Source organism: Pollicipes pollicipes, unplaced genomic scaffold (assembly GCF_011947565.3).
Source record: "Pollicipes pollicipes isolate AB1234 unplaced genomic scaffold, Ppol_2.1 Scaffold_6138;HRSCAF=7277_pilon_pilon_pilon, whole genome shotgun sequence".
In the NCBI taxonomy this organism is placed as follows: Eukaryota; Metazoa; Arthropoda; class Thecostraca; order Pollicipedomorpha; family Pollicipedidae; genus Pollicipes; species Pollicipes pollicipes.
In genome coordinates this window covers 25,157,575-25,169,641 of record NW_023596818.1, presented here as the reverse complement: position 1 = coordinate 25,169,641, position 12,067 = coordinate 25,157,575, and the positions used below count along the sequence as shown (strand labels likewise).

Genomic DNA, 12,067 nt, shown 5'->3' with positions numbered 1-12,067 from the left:
GCGGCGGTGCTCTCCAGCGTGGGTGGGTGGGAGGCAGGCGCGGCGGTGCTCTCCAGCGTGGGTGGGTGGGAGGCAGGCGCGGCGGTGCTGTCCAGCGTGGGTGGGTGGGAGGCAGGCGCGGCGGTGCTCTCCAGCGTGGGTGGATGGGAGGCAGGCGCGGCGGTGCTCTCCAGCGTGGGTGGGTGGGAGACAGGCGAGGCGGTGCTCTCGGGCGTGGGTGGACGAGAGACAGGCGCGGCGGTGCTCTCCAGCGTGGGTGGACGGGAGACAGGCGCGGCGCGACGCCACGTCGGCGGCGGTTGCACCAGCTCCCGCTCCAGCAATGTGCGATTTTTACGGAGGGAATGAACGAGCGTGAGAGGCGTCAGTCGCTATTACAGAGACGTGCTGACTACGCACAAAGAGGACGAACGTGCGCGAATTAATTTTCACGAGCGGATGAATGTGGGTGGTGAAAGACATGACTGAGGAAGCATTTACAACTTGCAGGGAAGGCTGTGTGGACGGAATGAGCAAAGGGTTCCACGGGATCTACTTCCCGTCCACTGCCAATCTCTTGTACCTCACTGGGCGTGGGAGCGTCCTGAATGAGCCGAGGCACACAAACGATAATACGAGCGGAATCACCCACACATAATACACACAGCATGCACGAGTACGCAATTTTTGGTCTTCTGGTACCATCGTCTGACGCAAGCAGCCGCACAACATTGATAGAGACGTCAGATTTCCGGGTGGCCCTCTGTTTACGCCAGCGCAAAGGGTGGCATCCTCCTGACTGCCGCTCATACTCTGGCGAATAGCATGTCGTGACCGTCCAGTGACGTCACACCCAGGAAACATTGCTTCAAGTGGATTCTGACAGAATGGTTGTTCAGCAGGACGATTCGTAGCCCTAGAAGCCTGCGGAAATTGACCAAACCTTGTGGGCTGCAGCACGGGCGCTGCGACTCGTGTGCAGCTTGTGTTGTGGGGGGTATCACTAGTCACAGGAGCTTGTGTTGTGGGGGGTGTCACTAGTCACAAAAGCTTGTGTCGTGGGGGGTGTCACTAGTCACGGAAGCTTGTGTTGTGGGGGGTGTCACTAGTCACAAAAGCTTGTGTCGTGGGGGGTGTCACTAGTCACGGAAGCTTGTGTTGTGGGGGGTGTCACTAGTCACGGAAGCTTGTGTTGTGGGGGGTGTCGCTAGTCACAAAAGCTTGTGTCGTGGGGGGTGTCACTAGTCACGGAAGCTTGTGTTGTGGGGGGTGTCACTAGTCACAGGACCATATGATCAAACAATGTCATTATGCCGGGTGGAACTGATAAGACCATGGAAAGTTTTACTTTATGCCGGGTGGAACTGATAAGACCATGGAAAGTTTTACTTTATGCCGGGTGGAACTGATAAGACCATGGAAAGTTTTACTTTATGCCGGGTGGAACTGATAAGACCATGGAAAGTTTTACTTTATGCCGGGTGGAACTGATAAGACCATGGAAAGTTTTACTTTACGCCGGGTGGAACTGATAAGACCATGGAAAGCTTTACTTTCCGGAATGAAAACTTAGTGTGTATCGAATTCCTTACAAGGGCGTACTATATTTTGTATTCCCTTTGTGGCGCAATCCATTCATGTCGAAACCTAAGCAGGTAACCAAATGCAATGCTGATAGGAAAAAGTACGGTACAGACAAGGCACGGAAACGCCCTTGTTTCTTACATACACCTGTGTGCATCGCTTATCACCGTTCTCCTGTTGCGAAAGTTCGCACCACTCTGGTGCGTTACAGGGAGATAAAATTGTTCATCTTACGGGCACTGAAATAGGAACCCCACGTCAGGGAATTCCTTGATGTTAGGTCTACCCTACCGCAGTTTTACAACGCGCCCCTCACGCCAAGTGTAGGGAGCAAAACGATAAACGTGACATTTTCGTGGCTATAACTCAAAGTATTCATCTTCCATAGTTGTTCAAGCGATGCATCTCTCCGTTTTTTATGCTTAGCACATCTGGTATATATCGCCTCGGCACAACTTAAGTGGAAAGTTCCACATTTGAAGATATTGAGATAAGCATCAAATATGACAGGAAAAGCTTATTTGTAACTATTGGTAAGCTTTCAAGCTTCAAAAACCACCTTAAGCAGCAAAATTTCAAAGTTTGTAAAAATGGCCCCATTACGTCATTGTTTGACGGCGTCATGGAATGGTTTTGTGACGACAGCTGTACCTGGCAGCATCTCGCAGCCAGACCTTAAGAATACCTCGAAACGCATGAAAGCTGACGCCAACAATCCATTCCCGTCGCGGGCGCTGTGTTGGGCTGGCAGTCTAGTGAATAGCTTGTTTGTGGATCCTTTGTCTTAGTATTGGTCGTAAGATAAGGTTTGGTGGGTTGGTTGACACACGCAACGTAGCGTTCGCCAGCTTTTAGGGCAGATTATTAAGATCAAAGCACGGTATGCTGAGATTGAAGACCTAAGATTGTCCTGAATCTCGTACCGAAACCTGCCGAGAACTGCTGAGGAACTGCTACCTCAGTGCTGTCCTGTGGCATGGCATAATGAACAATTATACGATTTTTGTACTACAATCCCTGCTGCTTTCATAATGAATTCCGTCATGAAAAGATGGGCCAAGCACGCATTATTGTATTAACTCCGCATCTGACATGTGGCTGACCAAAAACACATGAAACAATACACAAATCACTTTCAGCAAGCACACAACCAATAAGTGACACACTTGCTCAGCCTGTTTTGGAAATCCACAGAACATGGGTGACAAAGATGCAAACATGTTTTCTGCTTCCACAGCCATGCAACATGCTGCAACTATCAGGCTGCTTCACTCAAAAATGTTGTTCACACAGGAAATAACGCATTTATAACAAGAAAATATTACATAAGAAATGACACTGCAAACCTGCTGACCGTGCGTAACTCTGGAGACATGATAAGTGCCTGCAGTTATGGTTAGATCAGCGACATGCAAGGAAGTGGTGAAGCTGCTGATACACATATATGATAATGTTGCACATATATGACTGATGATAAAAATATTTTAAAGTGCTATCCAAGCAACCAACAGCAATACTTCTCTACTTTTCTCATCAACCAGCATCTCACAAGTTGCAGTGGCTATGACATTGATGACCCACAAGCAATGCTTGCCTGCATACAAAATTCAGAATTCTTAAGGGAAAGAGAAATTTGCAAAGCTGTATCATGGGAGTTTACATGAGTATGTGCATTAATGAGCTGCGCTGAACAGCGCCCAATTCCAAAATGAAGTGCTAATATAATGACATTCAATGGATTAATTGCAAGCTGTAATGCCTCCACAGGTTCAAAATTTTGACCAGATCATACCGAAGTGGCAAATTGCCTTTGCACATCCCTTCAACATAGGCGCTAATGTTTCCTTCAGTTTACAAGCATCACCACCTTGTCCTGTTCAAACACGAACATAAAGAAAGAGGCAGGTATCGATATATCACATTTTATTGGACGTCAGTAGACTTAAAAAATACCAAAACAATGCTCTCTCCCAGAAAGCCACTGTCACGCACCACCCGTGATCACACCCATTTCAAGCCTCTGATTCACACTCTTTTGTAAAATAAGTGTGATTCCACACTTGCGCAGCTCGCGGGACCATCAAATTGCTGGCTTTCTCACAATTTCCACACAGGTTTCCGGTCATTACACCACATTACACCGTCTGCTCCCTTCTAAACAGTCCCAACGGGGGTTCATGGTAATGCATATCAAGAGGTTATACTTGAAAGACACAGATTTTTGTTCAATATTTAACTCTGTCGTGTAATATGTGTTCAATATTCAGCAAAAATATATATAGAATTACTGTAATGTTTCCAATTATTTGCTCCCGTGCACGCGTCGCCAACCGAGCTGTCCGTAAGAAATACGTGAGTAGAAGAAGAAAAACGCCAACAGGAGAAAACAAAATAGAGTTGCCGTTGTGTATTTTTAAAAAAAAACATTTGGAATAGCGCGATTGTTTTTTTCGGTTTCGTATCCTTTGCGGACAGTGATGTGCTTTTTTGTAACTTTGGCCCATGTCCTAGATATAAGGAAAAACGTCCCGTTGACGAGGAGTGCCGCACAACCCGAAAGTGCTCACGCTTACGTTCGTAACACGCATTCAGCAACGAAATCTTACTAACAGCCAATCACCTACCGTGGATTATATCGTATGTGCCGCATCATCGGTTTTGCAAATGTATCGGCGGCCATGCTGTTTTTGACCATGAGCAGAAAGCAGTCTGTACTATCACAGGCGATCGTATGACGTTTCTTTGACATCATCATTGCCGAGGTGGCTTTGAAATAGTCCCTCAATAAGCCTCTTGCCCCTTTTGCGGGCGTGTAACTCAGGAACCAGAGAGCATTTGATCTTAAAAAGGGCATGGGCGTAAACTTTGTCAAAAGGTCCTCAAGATGGCTATTTCAGTTCAAAACCCAATATAAAGATGGAACATTCCCTTTCATGTTACACACATCGGATGGGTTCCTCACCACTGTGCATAGTTATGCACAGGCTCCTAAATGACGCCATGACGGGAATACCACCAACCACAAGAAGCCGATTTCAGTCAATATTAATATGCCTTGCCTCTTAATTCCCAACCTTGCCCTGCGTCCGCCGGGTGTCACCCATCGCTCATGGTAACCCAGGAAACTTTTCAGCGGCAACGGCTTTGAAAGGTTGCAATCTATCATAGCCGTCAATCAACTTATCTGGTATTACCTGACCAGAAATTTATATCTCACAACATGGCCAAGGAGTGGAGTTTTCAGAAGGACGCAAGGTGTTAAAGCCACAGGAAGCTTCATTTCCACGAGTGCAAATTTTGCAAGACAATGAACGTGTCTCCATGATGACACCATTTTGACAGACGACGCAAACAGGCGTAATAACATTGGGGTGGCAACACCTGATAGCTCTATCGAGCTACACAGTCGTCGCTTTGGCTGCTAGTTAATTTCGCATGGGACTTCTGTGCAGTTCAGTTGGATGGGTAAACATGGCACCAAGCTGTTCATACGTTAAGCACAAGACTGTGTGCCGTGCTCAGTGCCTTGACAAGCCTTTTACATTATGTGACCTTTGCTTGAGCGAGAGTTTGCAAGCTCCCTTCCCAGCAACCTACTTTGAACCTACTTACAACCTACAATCCAACTGAAATGAGGTTACAATCGCTCTATCGGTGGTGGTTTTTTTTGCCAGTTCTATCGCTAGCCAGCAGTAGACCGTATTGGGGTTAACTACTCAACGAACAGCGCATGACACATGAACTGTTCCCACGACATTGTGTACAGCCAACCCGAAAATAATTGTAGCACATTTACCGCACCATCAAGTTTCTTAAGCATTCGTTGAAGGCATCTTGCCGATCGTTGCCATGGCGACTGTAAATGAGCAAGTAAACAAGTCTGTTGTCGGTTGTTTTTTATGAACTGTTGGTTTCCCAAACTATCCTGTTTATCACTGCGCCACAATGGCCCAGCGCAGTCCCACCACCTTCGTGATACTGCATCGCAGACTAGACTTTGTCGGCTCGTCGACATCGAGGCTGTTACGTTCAAGCACTTCAGTCTCAACGTCGAGAGATGCTTTAAAGGGAGGCGCTGAAAAAGAAAGTGGTTCTTAACCATCATCTTCAGTACCGCTAGGCCAATCCCTTGTTTTGCGATGGTTTGGTGTTTGATCACTGTGCGAGGTGACTTGCTAGAAATCGTTGCGTCCCACGACTAATCTTATACACGCTCCCAAACTCCTAAATAAAGGCCGAAAGAAACCCTTCCATGTAAAATAAAGCAGTTAACTAAAAAAGGCGATGCCAACACATGGAACATTCCTGTTCTTAAAGCGATTATATCTGACAAGCGTTTGCTCGATGTCACGGTGCTGGGCACTTGCTCTGGATCGATGCGCTCCGATCTAATTCGGTCAGCTCCGTGTGTGAGCGTTCCTTTTTTACAGGTGTTTGTGCCTGCTCACGAGCCGACGGCGTGATGGCCCTGCATGTCTGTTGCTAGGTCAGGTATATGGCCAGGCAATAGCGCTTCGAGGAAACTTTGCCAAGCAGACGCCATCCCGTGATTAAACCTGGGCCGTCATGGGGAGCGTTTTAATCTTAACTTCCATGAAGGCAACCATGGCATTTTGAGCCATTTGAGCGTTAGGTTTGCTATGCTGCGCCTGCACTGTTACGATGCCGGACTGAGATCAACGCGGTTTGGACTTACGATCTGTTGAGATGTGCGAAGCATTTGCAGCTCTTCTAATTAGTTCGCAACTCACAGTTTGAAAGAATATCGTCTGGACCGCGTCTAGTCAACGCCTGGTGTGTGGGAACCCACACAGCCATATGATGGTGCGCATTTAGGTAAGACAGAATAGCTTTATTCCTCGTAAAAAAAGAGGAGAATGGAGTGGCAGATGCGTATGTATTTCGGTAACATGCCTTAAAGAAACGAATATCAGTAGTAATTTGCTTCTCGAAGTCGTTTCGTTTTTTAGTTGAAATTTGACATTCAAAATTGCATATCAATTCCATTCGATTTCCAGGTTTTTTAAGAGCGAGCCACAGTTTTTATAGGTCATCAACATTCAAGTGATTAAACAAGGAACAATTGCTAGTCATTACCACAATACAGTGCATATCTAACTAAAAATAAAAGTACGTGAAAAATACGTGGGCATGCAAACGAATTCAAGTAAACAGGCATCACGCATCATGCTTCTTTCAAACATGAGGCGATTTCACTTAAGCAGGCATCAGGCATCACGCATCAACTGTACATCTGAACGATTTTGATAAAACAGGCATCGCGCAACACGCATCAGGCATCACCCATGCATGTAAACGATTTTCAGCTGGCACGGATCACATAAAAAGGTACTCATGACGTTGACATAATTGGCCATGATGGGTCCTGCACGTTAAGTTCTAGTCGCCGACCTTTTCTAAGACTAGATTCGCTGAGGCATCAAATCACTATGAGGCATCGAGATGCGGTTTCGCGAAAAAAAAGTCTCGAATTTCCAATGGCGGTTAACGAGTGCCATTTCACCGAACGTGAAAACTTCGCATGATTTTACAGACATGTCTTTTTGTCATTATGTAAAAAAGACGACTTGCAAAAAGGGGAAAAGCATACTACTGACATGACTTTGACTACGTGCAATTTGTCGTAATTTTAGTTCTTGACATGACTGAACGGGTCAATGGAATAACAATTTTCCCCCTTTGACCTGACATGGCATGTTACGCTGAGGGAAGTCAGAAGGGGCAATCGAGCACTTGATCCCCTTATTCGGTCCTCCCAAGTCGGTACCAGCCGGTCAAAATTCAACCGGAGCACAGTGATGGCTAAATATTTTGCAAACATCTGATCAGTTTTGGAAAACTGAAGCGTGGTCTGGGCGGAGACGGCCAATTCTCACACGCTAAGGGTTGATCGAGTGCAGCACGAGTGTTGAGTGTTGGCGATAAAAGAAAATAAAGAAACAAATCGTAGAGCTACACTTGTCGATGTACACTGGAGCCTAGTCGATTGTTTTTCAACACTAGTTCAGCGCCTTATTCTGCATTGTCGCGGTATGTTCATACGGCAATGACTGACGCATGCTCGTACCTGCAATGGCGAAGGCATGCTCATACGGCGCAGATAAAAACATCCGAGCTTGAATTTTTAAAGTTTGTACTGGAATGTTTGGAAAAGCCGAATACCTACTCAAATCAGCACAGATGCGTCAACTTTTCGTAGATTTAGTCTCATACCTCTTCCATCGGATGGATTTCTGGGGTCAGCGACCCCACACTAATAAATGCTTGCTGGGTGAGCCCTGACCCCAGCATCCGGTCATGAAGTTCCAGTTCAATAGCAGAAAAACTTGTGACGGAAGTTTTATGGATGGCTGTCAAAGTGACCATCGCATTCGGCGCCCCACACCATTAAACAACAAAAGGTTTTGTGTGCCACGAGGTTGAGCACGGTCCCACCCTACTCTCTGACCTCATCTGACCACTGAGCGGCCGTTGCCAACTGGCGCGGGCCATCTCCGTTAGAGGCAGACAGCACGCGCAGCGACTCAAACCCTCATCCCGTCTGGAAAAGTTCGGAGGCAGACTCTCTTGCCCACTGAGGTACAACAGCCGAATCCTGCTTTTTCCAATTTTATTCTCGCCGTGGCACCAAAAGACGTATGATCACGCGCTGATGACTTCTGTGTTGTAATTGTGAATTTGTGCGGCAAAAACGAGCCCTTCCTGGCGTGTGTGTGCGTGTGTTCCGGACGGTGTGTAGCACGCGGGGTGACTCGAAGACGAGCTCGATTGAAATTTTGAATATATTAACATTACCAAACCTGTGCTCGTTTGGAATGTTTAAATATCCTTTGATATCTGGCGCCGGCTCCAAAACACACAACTGTGTGGATCGACGGCGCGCCGGGCTGTGAGTGGGAAGCGCCTGCGCTGTGACGCTGATTGACGTGAAAGCATGATGGCCATGCCGTGTTAGAGGGAGTATCCCACCTTGTTGTACTGCTCACTTATTGTTACATCAGACGCGTACGATTTAATCAGTGATACCAGTTTTCTCGACATTCTTCTAAGTAGCTCCAAATCTGAAAGTAGCCGACCCTATGGCAGAAGTCTCGACCATTACACTCCCTGCTCACCACTATGGAAGTAATGCATTTTGTTCGCCTTGCATTTTCCGAGGCACATGATCTGTATGTTTGCAACACACTAATGTTTTAAATGGGTGTGTTATAAATGGTGCTGAAGATTGGAACGCTCCCTTTCGACGAAAAAGCAAACACGACGCTATTATCCCGCGAATTCAACGAAACGTCATCCTGTGACTTCGATTTCTCCTGTATGACGATCACCGCAGCGGCTGTTTTCGAGGCGCACTTTGGCTTTGGGAATAGGAGCATCACATGATCCACGTGACGCAATGGTTCAAACCTCAACCAATCAACTTCTCAGTAACAGGCCCTTGTCCTCTGGGCCAATCACAAACGTTCTTCTATTCGTGTTAGGCTGGACGTGCGTCTGGCGCGCACGAGCTTGCTACGGCCAGCCACCACGTGACCGCGGGTCACCGGGCGTCCGCCCGTAGCCGGCGGCGGCGGATCACGTGACCGGGCGGCGAGGTCGGGTCGGTGCGGGGCGCGTGGGTGGCAGAGGGATCGGGGCAGCCGTCGTTGGATGTGTCGTGTCTCGAGCTGTACTGGCAATGAAGTATGAAGAAACGTAGGTTTTGCTCCTTGCCCGTTGGGCTAAACACAAACGTTCTTTTATTCGCACCACCGGAGGTGCGCACGGTGGTTGTCGTGACGACGGTGCAGTGAAGAAGCGTAGTGCTGTTACCAAGCGTCGACAGCGTAATTTGGACTCGAAAATTATTAAAATTGATAACCTAATCACGTCTTTGCGGTGCTGGCGTGGCACTTCCCAGTGCTACTGGCAGACGTAACTTGTTGACCGTCGAGCTGGGCCGGACAGGCCGTGTTGACGGCTGAGCTGATCCGGGCAGGCTGCGTTGACGTTCGAGCTTGGCTAAGCAGACTGTGTCGACGGCCAAGCTGGGCCGGGCAGGCGGTGTTCACGGCCGAAATAAGCCGGGAGGTTTTGTTGACGCTCGAACTAGGGCGGACAGGCTGAGTTTACGGCCGAACCATGCCGGGCAGGCTGAGTTTACGGCCGAACTAGGCCGGGCAGGCTGAGTTTACGGCCGAACTAGGCCGGGCAGGCTGTGTTGGCGCCCGAGCTGGGCCGGGAAGGTTGTGTTGGCGCTCGAATTAGGCCGGGCAGACTGAGTCAACAGCCGAACTAGGCCAGGCAGGCTGTGCTGGCGCCCGAGCTGGGCCGGTCAGGCTGTGTTGGCGCCCGAACTGGGCCGGGCAGGCTGTGCTGGCGCCTGAGCTGGACCGGGCAGGCTGTGTTGGCGCCCGAACTGGGCCGGGCAGGCCGAGTTAGCGGCAGAGCTGGGCCGGGTAGGCCGCGTTTAGCGGCAGAGCTGGGCCGGGCAGGCCGAGTTGCGGCAGAGCTGGGCCGGGCACACTATGATGCTCGTAGTTTGAGACTCACCACGTGCATGGCTTAGCTCAAACAACAGAAATGTGCACCGTCTGCACATACCACGGCCTTAAATAAGGCGCCGCGATCGCGGTGCACCGTTGGAGTCCCGGTGCACTAATGGTGTCCCGGTGCACCAATGGTGTCCCGGTGCTCGCGCGGGCACCTGACTAATGATGAAGATAGCTTCCTGTAGAAATTACTCAGTGATAGGAAGATCATTGAAACGGGGGACCGCTCGCAACCAAAATAGTTCATGGGAATTACGAAAAAACGTAGCGTAACGTTACTCGCACGTGCACCACCAGTTTTAAACAGTGGCACCCACTAAGGCTCTCAAATCAAGGCCTGCAGCGTAGTCATGTTGGATTTCCTGTCGTGCTCCTAAAAATGGTTCTTCTCCTTTACCAAGTTTGCTCATCAGCAACGCAAATGAAGTGTGAATACTCCCGGCCAACACCCACTGGAATACCGAAGCCATTCAGAACTTCCACCTCTGTTCTCTTACCAAACTAGTCGCAGGTCACCCGGAACTGTGAAGGCTCCTGGCTGTCCGACGGCGACCCTCCAGCCCGGCGTCCACAGTACCCCCGCAAAACTCCGACGGAGCTGGCACCATCGCCGCACCCCTAGACCTTAAAGGCCGAGTCACGTCCGCCGCCCCGCAGCAGGTGGCGAGCAGCACTGCCGGGGCATTCCCGACACCCACGCTTCTTGTCCCGGACCTCACCGCCAGCACAGCGCAGTTCAGCGGCGAGGACCCCCGCGACCCGCTGCGCACACTGTGCGTCCGACGTTGGCACAGGCGGCCGCGGCCACCACGTCGGCCAGAGCTTTTACACTGTCCGACGCCGCCACGCGAAGGCAGTTGGCTGGCCCAGCCACGCCGGGGGAAATTGACGGCGTGTTATGTTGGCGAGAGGCTGAGCAGACCGATCGAAAAGCTTGAACTGGATTGGTCGTGGTCTTCACGAATGCAAACGTGCTGGCGATCGCTCAACTTCCGGATTTCCCAGAGGTCGGAATGCCCATGCCAGTAATACGCATGCGCACGGCTGGGTGGTGTTCGGGGCGAGCTCCGTACCGTGATTGGATGTGACTTGTTCACGTTAGCTTATCGGCCGGAGCGCAGGCACGCTATGGCGTATTATGTCATGCAAACGGCATGACAGAAGTGCTTTTTGGCGTTTGAAATATGCCGGTAGTAAAATCACGCAATTAGTCACACAGCCCGACCGTTAAGCTGCACGGGTCGTGTGTGGGCCACGGGCGCAGCTGGGAACCTCTACTGTTGTGACTTCGGGTTTACGCGCCACTCTGTCCCTTGCCGGTCCTGGTCCCAGAGCCTCTTTTACAAGTCTGGATAGGGCCGGGCCTGCAAATGTTAATCCAAAAGACCGTGCATTGGTCTGGCCCCTGCGCTGTTCAGGGACTCACAACGCCTAACAAGGGGCACTGTGTCGGAATAAGCCTAAAGTCGGCCATGGGCGGATTTGCTGAACAGGGACGGGAGCGGGACTTCAAATGTCAAAAGGCCTCTTGCGTTGGTCAGGACCCACTTGCCAATGACGGAAGTATGATAAATGATGACGCAACGACTTGCTATCAATGCGACAGTGACCTGTGCCAGTCCGAGGTCGCGGCGCCGAACGAGGGCCCTTTCGCATCGTTTCAACCAGGAGGCAGGGGTCGATAAGCCGCACCGTTGTTTCGGTGCCAATTAGGTACTGGACTCCCTGTGCCGGTAAGTGATCCCTTCGCGTCAGTGACGCGTTCTCGCGTGGATCCTGTGTCAGATACCCAGATCAGAGGGCCTGCCGCGTCAGGGATGGGACCGGTGCACGGTGCACATCTCTGAGGGCCTCCGAATTGACTAGGGCATCCCGGTCTCCGCATTGCCAGATTAGTAGTTGCTACTTACCCTGAACTGGGATGAAAGGGTCCTTGAAAGGGTCCTTGAAAG

The 12,067-nt window shown here is 49.9% G+C and overlaps 1 protein-coding gene across 2 annotated transcripts in view; it reads right to left on the bottom strand.

The window, feature by feature from the left end:
• LOC119106492 (uncharacterized) overlaps window positions 1-10,919 on the bottom strand; it is a 100,756-nt gene extending 89,837 nt beyond the window's left edge. For both annotated transcript variants that reach the window (XM_037230146.1, XM_037230147.1), the window contains exon 1: window positions 10,613-10,919. The gene's annotated coding sequence lies outside the window, so the exon portion shown is untranslated. The remainder of the gene's footprint in view (window positions 1-10,612) is intronic.
• Window positions 10,920-12,067: the final 1,148 nt, after the last annotated feature.